A 12,769-nucleotide genomic window follows, 5' to 3' on the forward strand; every position below is an offset into this window, starting at 1 on the left:
AATTCTTAAAGACTACTACAAAGCTTTAATTAGTAAGGCTAGGGAAGAAAAATAAAAATATTAAACATAGAAGCCATGTGTGGTGGCACACACCTGTAATCCCAGCTCACGGCAGGTAGAGCAGAAAAATCAGGAGTTCAAAGCCAGGGTTGGCTATCTAGCAGATTTAAGGCCAGCTTGGTGTGCATAAGGCCTGGTCTCAGGATGACAAAAAAAGGATAAAAAATACTAAATACGTGATACCAAACTTTGCTTAAGGATTAGAAATAGGATTGGTAATACAAAATTATACTTTTGAGCGAAAAACATCACAGCTCCTTTGTAAACAAAACAAAAATACAGTTTTCTTGTGTTCTTATGCAATAGTAAGAATAGGTTTTAGTTTTCAAATTATCATTTTTTTTAAATTAATCTTTTGATTAGCATGGTAAAAGAGAAAACAGATGAGGTAACAAACCACCTGGCGAATTCCCTGAATAAATACACAGGAATAGAGCAGACAGCCTCAGGAGGCCATCTGAGCACCGGGAGGCAGCATCCTGCTAGAGTGTTCTTGGACCCTGGTTGCTTCAGAACCTGGCTAGTGTCAGCCACTCTGAGGAGTGGTCCCTAAGAAGCGTGGAGATGAAGTCCTGGGGTCTCCACAGGCACTGATGGAGGAAACCTCAAATCCACCTTGAGGATGCGACTGTTTGTCTCACTGTGAGTGATCCTTTTGAAGAGTGGAGTTCTACCAGCCGCTCATAGCAGAGCACCCCAGGGCACCCCAGATCCACCTTCTCAGCATACATTCTCCCCTCAATCTTTTCTGGGGGCAAATAGTTCAGAGTCCCAGACTCTGTCTTTTCCCAGATGGAGGAGGTATGCACAGACCAACCAAAGTCCTCACCTCACCCCTGAGGCCCAGCAGGAGACTCTCTAGCTTGATGTTCCTGACAATCACTTTATTCTCATGAGAGAAGGTCAAGGCAGCTGTCAACTCCTCTGTGATCGAGGCTGTGTGCTGCTCATCTCGCCTGTGGTTTCTCTGAAGCTCCTGCAGGGCTCACCCCGTGAAGCATATTCCAGAATTAAGGTCACCTGTGAGCATCTTAGAAGTAGTTGTACAGGCCTAGGCTATTCAGGTGTTGTAGGTGTGCTTCCTGTGAAGCTGGTGCTCCAGTCCCTCCTCCTCTATCTAGGACTTGATGAGGACCTTCAGGGCCACTGTGGAATAGTTTTCCTCTAGCTGGTCCAGGTACACATTCCTACAGTTCCCCTTGCCCAGAGGATACCCTATTTCAAAGTCATGGACAGTGAATACCTCCTGGTTGAGGTGCTGGCCTCCATGTGGCCAGTGGTTAAGGAAAAGAGGAGGGAAAATGGGTGTGGTGATGCTCACTGGCAATCCCAGTGGTGGGTGAAGCTGTACCTGAGGGTGGTCACCATCTTCCCTAAACTCTAAAGAGGTGAGGGCAAGCTGAAGTTCTGCCAGCTGCCTGGGCCCTGGGACCCCTTGAAGGGGTGGGCAGGTAATGCTCCTCCCGCAGCCTCTGCAGCTGCCCACAGGTAAGCCCCAAGCTACCATTCCCTACATGGCTTGATTTTCTCATTAACTGTATCCTGTGTGTGCACTTGAGTATGTCTGTGGATATATCTGCATGTTCACATGTGTGCATGTGTGTCTGCATGTGTGCATGTGCGTTTAGAGACAGAAGTCAACCAGTGTTGTGGTCTCGTGAAATCTCCAAGGCTGAGGCTCACTGGTATTGCTAGTCTGGTGGCTGGTCAGGGATCCTCCTGTCTGCTTCCCCAGTACCAGGATTAAGGGCATGTCGTCATATGTACGTGGGGGCTAGGCACCAAACTCAGCTTTGTGTGCTTGTGTAGCAAGCACTGTACGGATGGACTGTTCTCCTCCGCAATAAGGACATTTCTTATCATAAAGTCCGAGCAAAATTTCCTCATTTGTAGCCTGTTTAGTTCTCTCTCTCTCTCTCTCTCTCTCTCTCTCTCTCTCTCTCTCTCTCTCTCTCTCTCTCTCTCTCTTTCTCTTTCTCTCCCCCCCTCCCCCTCTCTCCCTCTCCCTCTCCCTCCTTACCTCCCTTCCCCCACCAAAGATTATGTGTATGAGTGCATTATCTGCATGTTCATCTGCACACCAGAAGAGGACACTAGATCTCATTATAGATGCTTGTGAGCTGCCATGTGGTTGCTGGGAATTGAACTCAGGACCTCTAGAAGAGCAACCAGTGCTCTTAACCTCTGAGCCATCTCTCCAGTCCTCTGTTTAGCTCTTAATACATCTAAAGATGTTGGTCTTATTTTCCACATGTTCATCTCACTTTTCCAATTCAGCCTCAAAAGAGTGACTATAAAACAAGGAGAGAGTATTCAGGGCAGGTAGTCACACCTGTAATCTCAGCACTCAGGGAGCCACAACAGGGGGATTGCTGCAAGTGTAAGGCCAACTTGGACTATGTAGCAAAACTGTGCCTTCAAAACAAAACAAAACCTTGATCCCAAAGGCAGAGGCAGAATGTATGTGAGCAAAAAAAGAAATCCTTCTGAAGCTGGTCCTGTGTCGAATTAATATCTGAGAGCTGGGTGGTGGTGGCGCATGCTTTTAATTCCGGCACTTGGAAGGCAGAGGCGGGTGGATCTGAGTTCAAGGACAGCATGGTATACAGAGTGAGTTCCAGGACAGCCACGGCTACACAGAGGAAAACAAAACAAAGAATTTCCTCTGGGAACATGAGCCCGATAGTAACATGCTAAAGTCTAATGCTTGGCTCTAGGATGGAGAACGTGAAAAGCAGCTCTGCTTTGTGCCTCCAAAGCCCTGGGAGCCCTGCCTAGCATAAGTACAGCTTGGTGTTTTGGTTTTTGTGTTGTTTGGGTAGTTTGTGTGTGTGTGTTTAGACAAGGCCTCACTATGTAGACCAGGCTAGCCTCAAACTCAGATCTGCCTACCACACCTCAAGTGCACACCACACCTGACCCATTGAAAAACAAGTTTACACAATGAAAACTCCAGTGAGAAGAGCACAGCAGAGAGGGCGATGCCGCGTGGGCTCTGCGTGGCATGTGTTTGCGCTGCACTTTGAGAGCATTTGCAACAGGGTGTCTCTAGAGTTCAGTTGTGCCAGAGAATCTTTTAAAGGTGATTATTGAGTTTATTCCGCTCATTGCTATGTGTATATGTGATAGTAGAACTCACTCCTAAAGGCAGTGGAGACATTTCTGAGACACATGGTAAGAAAGAGAAGAATGGACAGAAGCCTGCAGTGGTGGCGCACGCCTTTAATCCCAGCGCTGGAGAGGCAGAGGCAGATGGATCTCTGAGTTCGAGGCCAGCCTGGTCTACAGAGTGAGTTCTAGGACAGCCAAGGCTACACAGAGAAACCCTGTCTCAAAAAACAGGTGTGCTGAGCCCAGTGGCTCTCAACTGGGAGGCTGAAGCAGGAGAGTTGCCACAAGTTGGAGGCTAGCCTGGGTGGCATGGTTACAGGCCATGCTGGGTCACACAGCCACTGGTAACTCCAGCTCCAGGGGATCTGACACCCTCTTCTGGGCTCCACAAATACTCACACATATGCTCACACATACAAACACAAAAACATACAAAAAGAACTGTCCAAAACTAACAGAGTGAGCTACAGCTGTTTAGCTTGGGCCAGTTGTGGCAGTTAATGGGAATGTGGGCTGCATGACTCGTTCGTAATGGGACAGCTGATTAAAAAAAAAAAAAAAAAGGAAGATACTGAAGCTAGGAAAGCATGGAGGAAATTTAGATGCCACTCACACCAAGAAGACGAGCTGGGGCTGTAGCTTAGGGGTGGAGCGCTCGGCTGTCGTGCAGGAGGCCCTGGGCTCAGTTCCCAGTGCTGGAATAACAGCAGCAGCAGCAACAAAGACGATGCATGCTCCCCAAAAGGTGCAGGCCTTGTAGTGTGGCAGCCACTCGCTCAGAAGTTGGCTGTGCTCACAGCAAGTGCAGCTGTGAGCTGAAGGGGTGCAGTTCTGTGTTCTCAGAGGGGCACAGCAGGCTTGTTCTTTGGCTCTCTACAGTATTTGTCACAACTCTGGGAGAAACAAATCCTGTCACTGTTGCTCTTGAACTAACAAGTGAGGAGCTAACAAATGTTCTGTTTAAATATATTTCGTAGTTTCCCACCATTTGGGTGTTTTTATTAAACCTTATATATACTTTTTTGGTTTTTCGAGACAAGGTCTCTCTGTGTAATTTTGGCTGTCCTAGACTCACTTTATACACCAGACTGTCCTGGACCTCACAGAGATCCGCCTGCCTCTGCTTCCTGAGTGCTAGGATTACAAGCATGCGCCACCATACCTGGTTAATTTTTCTTTTTCTTTTTTTTTTTTTTTTTTTTTGAGACAAGGTTTCTCTGTGTAGCCTTGGCTGTCCTGGACTGGCTTTGTAGAACAAGATGGCCTTGAACTCACAGCGATCGCCTGCCTCTGCCTCCCCAGTGCTGGGATTAAAGGTGTGCATAACCACGCCCAGCTCTACTTTTTGTAGAAGAGAGAAAATCATATTCTCTACCTCCCTCTCCCCTTCTCCTTTCTTCTCTCTCCCTCCCCCACCCTCCCTCCCTGCCTGCTGCCTGCCTCTCCCTTTCCTTCTCTCTCCCTCTCTAACCCCTGAAATTTACTGTGTAGTCCAGGCTATCCTTAACTCTGTGATGAGCCTCCATGCCCAGCTGTGTGTTCTGAATGCTTTCTGTCTCCTACTGGTGTTGAACCTGTGAAGTATTCCTGCTGAAAGTAACCACTTCCTGTATACACTGCCATTGTCTTTCTGCTTTGTTCAACCCAGGAAATGAGGTTTGGACAAACTCCCACAGCATAGTGAGTGACCCTAAGGACCTGGGGAGCTGTTCACTGAGTGTGAGGTGGTTTTTGTTTTGTGTGATCTGCACTCCCACCCCAGGGCTGACGATTGACCTTGGGCCTCAGTCACACTAAGCAGTGTTTTTACTACATCCCAGCTCCCAGTAAGTTGTGTGGCTGTGATCATTGAATTTCCTTTTTTGGGGGGTGGGGGTTGTTTTCGTTTTTGTTTTTTACTAAGTTTGGGTCAGGCAGAGCTTATACATAAATTGATAGCTCTTCATTTAAAATTAATAGTTTGTAATGAGGTAAACAACAGTGTTATTACTACTCTTACTATAAGTCACTTCTATTCAATAATTTTGGGGTGTTGGCTGTAAGTTGAGAAGCAAGAGTATTGCTACAAGCTCAAGGCTAGCCTGGGCTACTTAGTGAATAAGCTCAAGGGTAGCCTGGGCTGCTGAGTGAATAAACTCAAGGCCAGCCTGGGCTACATAGTGAATAAACTCAAGGCTAGCCTGGGATGCTGAGTGAATAAACTCAAGGCCAGCCTGAGCTACATAGTGAATAAACTCAAGGCTAGCCTGGGCTGCTGGGTGAATAAACTCAATGCCAGCCTGAGCTGCTGAGTGAATAAACTCAAGACCAGACTGGGCTACTTAGTGAATAAACTCAAGGCCAGCTTGAGCTGCTGAGTGAATAAACTCAAGGCCAGCCTGAGCTGCTGAGTGAATAAACTCAAGGCCAGCCTGAGCTGCTGAGTGAATAAGATCAAGGCCAGCCTGAGCTGCTGAGTGAATAAACTCAAGGCTAGCCTGGGCTACTTAGTGAATAAACTCAAGGCCAGCCTGGGCTGCTGAGTACCAGGCCAATAAAGACTATAAAGATCCTATTTTCAAAAGATACTAGTGATGGTGATTTTTACAGTTTTTTTTCTCTCTCTTACCATGTCTGTAAACATTAAACATTTTAGAACCTAAAAACTCAGGAGCTAATTTCTGCTCCCTGTGTTTCTGTGGGATCTCTGTCTCACACTAGAGAAGACTGAGAGCCTTCCTCACTGTGTTGGGCAGATTTTAAACATACAGTAAAGTGTATATAATTTTATTGTGTGTAACCAAATGCCAACTGGATAGGTCTCATTTTCTTATTACACAGCTTTCCAGTGCATTTCAAAACAAGTCACAAATGTCAGATTATCCCCCAGTGCATTATCACGCATGTAATACATATAAATTTTGAATTTTTATTCAATATTGACATGTAATGAAATGCACAGACATTGTATAAATTTGCTGAGTTTCTGTGACTGTTATCAAATCCTTTTCAAAATGGAGAAAGCATCGAGGTCCTCCCATCGCAGGCCACCTCTGCCGCTGTCATTTTAGGTTGAACTACTTGGCACAGTGGCTGTGAAATTCACTTATCTTGGAGTACCACTTGTTTATTCCTTTTTACTCCTGAATATTTTATATGAATACATCAGTTTGTTTTTCTGTCTCCCTATTGATGGGCACATGGGCTGTTTCTATTGTTTTTTTTTCCTGTTACGAATAAAGCTGCTGTGTTTACTTCTGTGTGTGTTTGTATACATACATATATATGACATATGTACCTATGGTATATATATGTGTGTGTGTCACTTATACATCTTTATTTCTTTTGGATACATTTCTAGGGGTAAGATAAAATGTTGGTGTCTACTAGTAGGTATGTGTTTGATACACCAGACTTTTCCAGAAACTTGCTCCATTTCACATGCCTGTCACACCATATGAGATTTGCAGTGGCTCTTTATTTTGTCTAAAATGTAACATTTTAACATTTCTTCTGTCACTGGTGGTGAATGTGTAACCACTTATAGTTGATACCCGGATTGTTTCTACACGTGTCCAGAGCCTCGTGGCAAGCTTTCGCTCTTTATCTTTTTTTCCCATCCCATCCCACTCCAGGAACTTTGAAGCATTATTTGTGATAACAGTTAAGACAACCCGAAACTCATTGAATTGTTCTTTATCAGAACGGAACACTGTGGGCACCCTGACTCATTAGTGGATACTAGCATTAGGAGAATCAGGGTTCCAAGGTCACACATTGAGTTGCTCACTTGACCACTGGAGCTGGACAAAGTGGCACGAGGTAAGAGGCTTCATGGATCTGTAATAGCAGAAAATGATAATTATCTTAAAGGTTATGAGTTCACGTTATTTTAGGTTGTATTTGTCTGCCCTCAGCAGGCTTGATCTTTTCCCACTAACAATAGTATTTTAGGGGGCTGGAGAGATGCCTCAGAGGTTAAGAGCACCCGCTGGCTGCTCTTCAGAGGATCCCGGTTCAATTCCCAGCACCCACACAGCAGCTCACAACCATATTTCCAGTTCCAGGGGATCTGACACCCTCACACAGATATACATGCAAGCAAACGACAATGCATATAAAATAAATTTTAAAAATCAATAGTATTCTAGGATGCACATGATATTCAAGCTGACAGCTCAACATTTTAGAACCCTTTATTTCTCTTCTGTTCTCTTTGATCCTCAGTTCAGTTGTCTCCGAATGCTCCAAAGTGTGTATGTCCGATGTTTTTTCTCTAGTGCCTTGAGTCATATCTTGTAGTAAAGGAGAGTGGATGAGAGTCTTAGCCTCCTGTGTAAGTCCAATAAAAGTACTGCACATGGGCACTAGAGAGCTCAGACAGGAGCCCACTAAATTACTGGAGGATGGCAACAAGGAGACTTCTAATAAAGCCTGGAGGTCCGTGGGCTGCTTTAACTCCTCTCTTCTCGGCTAGTGGTGCTGCTTTCCTTCGAGGCAATGCTGAGTTGGGTTTTTGTGTACAATTGTGGCTAAGTAGCAATTCATTTTCTCCGAATTTATCAGTTCACTTTGCCCAATAAAAATATCAGTGAGTAAAGTCAAAGTATTAAAAACATTAGAGGTCAACAGATCTATTTAGGGTAAGATTGAAACATAGTAAACTGAGCATATGTAAAATGTATAGTTGGATAAATTTCGCCTGTGTACACTCATGAAACTGTCACCACAATTAACAATAGATGTGTTAATTATGCCCAAATTCTTTCTAATCTTTCCCCTCTTTTGAAGGCAACTAACTTGTGTCAGCTGTCTTTCTGGGACTGGGTTGCCTCACTCAATATTATCTTTTTTTAAATCCATCCATTTACCTGACATTTTCATGATTTCATTTTTTTCTTTACAGCTGGATAGTATTCCATTGTGTGTATGTATGACATTTTCATTATCTGCCAGTCGTAGGACATTTAGGCTCTGTTTCCTGGCCATCCTCAATAGAGCAACAACACACATAGCTGAACAAGCATCTGTGACTAGAAGTGGGATAGCTAAACCATATGGTAGGTCCACTTTTAGCTTTTTGAGGTTCTTCACACCGATTTCTAGAGTGAATGAACTAGTTTACAGTCCCACCAACAGTGAATGAGGGTTCCCTTTTCCTGCACCCCCCCCCAGCATTTGTTGCTTTGTTGATCTTTGCCATTATTAATAGGGTGAAATGAAATCTCAAAATTGTTGTGATTTGCATTTCCCTAGTTGATAGGGTTGATGAACATTTTATTTTTAAATGTTTCTTAGCCATTTTGTTTGCTTTTTTTTTTTTTAAGACAGTGTCTAGCTCTGGCTGTCCTGGAACTCACCATGTAGACCAGGCTGGCCTCGAACTCAGAGATCTGCTTGCCTCTGCCTCCCAGAGTGCACCACCACGCCCAGCTATTTTTTTTCTTAGGATTATTTTTGGGTATCCATGGTCTTTTGTGGTCCCATCTTAATGGGAGAAGTCACTACGAAAGCCAAACCCAGTCACCTGTGGGGTTCTAAGTGCTCCAGAGCAGCAATATTCATGGCTTCTGTACTACCATTGACTAACTATTTACTATAGTATAGTATTATTATATTAAAAGTTGGAAGTTCAGAATAAAAGTTTGCAGCCATGAAGACGGCTCAGTGGGTAAGAGCACTTTGCTACCAAGCTTGATGTCCTGAGCCCAATTGCGAGAACCCACATGAAAAAAAGAACCAAATCCCACAAGGTTTCCTCTGACCACTACACATGTGCTGTCATGTATACATGCCCACACATACAAAGAAAATATGTTTAAATAAAAGGTCGCTTGTTTTTATTTTTGAAATATTTCATACTTGGTGAACTCTAACAACTATCCTCTTGCCTCAGTTTCCCGTATTGATATGACAAAACTGTGCCGCCATGTCCATCCAGTTTGCCTTTTCTAGTAGAAAGATGGAGCCCTTTGGAAACAGTAGCTAAATTAGAGCCCGACAAATCCCTACCATGTAAGACGTGAGTAAAATAGTTAAAAGACTGAGTTACCAGCCAGGTGTGGTGGCTCACACCTTTAATCCCAGCACTTGGGAGGCAGAGGCAGGCAGATCAGTATGAGTTTGAGGCTAGCCTGCTCTACAAAGCAAGTCCAGGACAACCAAGGCTACACAGAGAAACCTGCCTCAAAAAAAGGAAAAAAAAAGCGGGGGGTGGGGGCAGAGCTATGCTAAGAGTGAACCCTATGCTAAGAGTGAAGTCTCGGTAGCATCAGGCAGGCTTCAGAGGGATGCCAGTGGGACTGGGAGGCGGGGTGTGTCGGCCTGGAAACTGGGTGCCTAGTCTCAGACAGACTTCTGGGAAGCTATGCAGACAGTGCTGCAAGGCAGCATGGGTGGGTTTGGGAAGCAAAAGGGAATTCATCTTACTGCTCTTATTTGCCAGTCTTCAAAGGTTCACTTCCAGAACATCTGCTCTCTCTCTCTCTCTCTCTCTCTCTCTCTCTCTCTCTCTCTCTCTCCCTCTCTCCCCTGCTTTCTCCTTCCCCCTTATACACACACACACACACACACACACACACACACACACAAAAAAAAAAAAAAAAAAAAAAAAACCTTAAGGGGTTGGAACTAGATAGATGGCCCAGTGTTTAAGAGCACTGGCTGTTCTTCCAGAGGACCGGGGATCAATTCCCAGCACCCACATGGTAGCTCACAACCCTCTCTAAATTGCAGTTTTCTGGCCTCCATGGGTACCGCATGCACCTGGTGCACAGACCTACGGGCAGACCTGCGCATAAATAAATGATGGAAATTGTTCCAGATTAGCTGGAATATTAAGGGTGAATGAATGTTGAAGAGGCAGACAGAAGGTCAGGGACATAGGACTGATAATGGGAGAAGGCAGAGAGATTCAATGCTGCTTGCTCTGAAGTGGGGGAAGGGACCATTAGCCAAGGAGTGCCAGTGGCCTTTAGAGACCAGAAGAGATGAGAAAGTGACTTCTCCCTTAGAACTATACCCCGGGTGAGCCCTGATTAGCCCGGCAAGACCAACATCAGGCTCCTGTCTCACAGAACTGTAAGGTACTGAATTCATATTGTCCAAGCTGCTCTGTGGCTCTTTGTTGTACAGAAAACCAATGCTGCCACCAGAAAATAGTGGGTGTGGTATCAGAACATGAAGTGGAAACACAGCGTAGACGGCCTAGAACACCTGGGATGGAGCGGCACCCCACAGGTAGGACAAGGTTAGGGAAGTAGATGATTCTGTGAGATTTCCTCTGAGCAGAACAAGGCAGTGAATCGGTGCTCTGAAGTCCCGGAGAACCAGGGATAGAATGCAGCTGTCCCTTAGCATCACTAGTTAAGAGCCTTTTACGAGTTCTATTTGTGTCCCTTTTGAGTTTGGACTCACAAGGGCTGAGTGCCCCAGGAGAGGGATGGAGCTTTGCATTCTGCAGTCGTGACTTGTCAAGAAGTGGCGTTCTCTGCCTGCCTCTCCTGGGAACAAAAGGGAAGGACACTGTCTGGCCTTTCCTCAGAAGACAAACACCAACCAGCTTCAGGTCCACTGGAAATCTCGTCCAGGAACAAGGGAAGCCCACAGAATAATCTCTTAAGGCGACAGTGGCATAGAAAATTAAATTGCGTTTTTATTATATGAACCTTTTGTCTTTACTGAGATAAGATCTTGCTGCATAGCCCAAGCTAGTTTCAAATTCATAATAATCTGCCTGGTTCAGGTTCCCACAAAAGTGCCAGAATTACAGATGTCAGCCTCCACACCTGGCTTCCGGTTGCCCAAGGATATACTACCCCACCCCACCCCGGCTCGTGCAATGTGGATCCTACCTATTTTGTCACTGGGGCTCCTAAATATCCTGAAGTAGCGTGTTCTGTCTCTGAAGTACTTTGAGGTGGCCAGTCTGCCCTTTGCTCTGTTTCTGCTTCTTTTGGCGGTCCCTTTTGCAAAGCCAGTTTCTCGGCTCAGCCCTGGAGAACCTGCCCTCTACTATATGGAACGAGTGTCGCCTGAATCTGGAAGAAAAAGAAAGGCCAATTAAGATGACCAACTAAAGTGCCGGGGTGTGTTGGCGCATGCTCTTGTATGAAATTTGATGTAGTTCTCATGAGACCCTGATTAGCTTTCACATTGGAGCTGTCGTCACGACGTGTGCTGGTTTGGATGAGAACGTTCGCCACAGGCTCAAATGTTTGAATGCTTGGTCCCTAATTGGTAGCACTGTTCGGGTCGGTTTAGGAGGCGTGGCCTTGCTGGAGGAAGTATGTCACAGTTTGGGTCGGTTTAGGAGGCGTGGCCTTGCTGGAGGAAGTATGTCACAGTTTGGGTCGGTTTAGGAGGCGTGGCCTTGCTGGAGGAAGTATGTCACTTGAAGCACATGCTGAGGTTTAAGAGCCGCAACACTCTTCTCAGTGTTCTGCCTTGTGCCTGTGGTTCAGTCTGAGAGCCCTCAGCTTCTCCGTGCCCGCTGCCTCTGCTCTGCCATCATGGATGCTCACTCACCCCCTGCAACTGTAAGCCCAAATAAGTTCTTCTGTGTGTCGTCTTGGTCATGATATCCTATCACAGCAAGAGAGAAGACTAATGCACAGAGCAAATGTGATCCCTCCCTCTTGCTCATGGGTCTGCCTGCCACGATGCAATGTAGCCAGACGTCACCGGTGAAAGCCGGAGTCGGCACCATGTTGTTTGAGATGGTCAGCCTCCGAGACTTAACCATAGGAACTTTTTCCTTGTCTTTTTTTTTTTTTTTTAAGAGTACTGGAATCCAACCCAGATGCATGCCAAGCAAGCACTCTGCCGCTGCTTTCTCTCAGACCAAACTCTTCTTTTAAAGGCATATTGAATGAGTTGTATTTCTACAACTAAAGGAATCCTGGCCAGAAAGGGTGGTGAGAGGGATGCCATTGGGCACAGACAGTGCAAAGGAAAGTCAGAAGAAAGCCGCTGACCAGCCTCAAGCAATCATTTCAGGATTTCAAAAAGCTTTCTTCTGGCTGGGCACACACCTGTAATCCCAGCACTTGGAAAGTAAAGGCAGGAAGATCATAAGTTCAAGGGCAGCCTGGGCCATAGGAAACAACAACCACACACAACAGAACACAACAACAAAAGTCTCCCTCTTAAGACTCATCAGAGAAAGCCAGAGGTGGCTGTAATCCACTCAGGATGCAGAGGCAGAGCAGAGGCAGATGAATCTCTGTGAGTTCGAAGCCAGCCTGGTCTACAGAGAGAGTCCAGGACAGGCAGGGAAACACAGAGAAACCCCGTCTCAGGAAACCAAACCCAAACCCAAACCAAAACACTCGTCAGAAAAGGTGGTACCTTCTAACTCAGCAGTAGCTCCTCTTTTTCATTTACTTCTTTGCCATGAGTTATGTTATTAAATGAATGACAGTTTTGGTTTCTTTGTGTTGTACAGGCAGGATAGAAGTGTATCAACCAAAGACACAGAACCCAGGTGAGATGTCCGTTGATGACAACATGTACAGGCTCCACTCTGGGTGGCCCACCCACCTTCTCGAACTCATGTGACAGCTCTTGGGGACCAGCTTGAGCTTGGCTCCTTCCGGGCTAACCTCTAAAACAAGGACTG

At 45.6% G+C, this 12,769-nt stretch overlaps 1 pseudogene across 1 annotated transcript; it reads right to left on the reverse strand.

Moving 5' to 3' along the window:
• Positions 1 to 609: 609 nt before the first annotated feature.
• LOC311607932 (aurora kinase C-like) lies at positions 610 to 1,567 on the reverse strand (annotated as a pseudogene). Its single transcript has one exon. The product of its transcript is annotated as an aurora kinase C-like (transcript).
• Between the last annotated feature and the right edge of the window lie 11,202 nt (positions 1,568 to 12,769).

This window comes from Acomys minous (genome assembly GCF_964271855.1).
Source record: "Acomys minous genome assembly, chromosome: 10".
Classification (NCBI taxonomy): Eukaryota; Metazoa; Chordata; class Mammalia; order Rodentia; family Muridae; genus Acomys; species Acomys minous.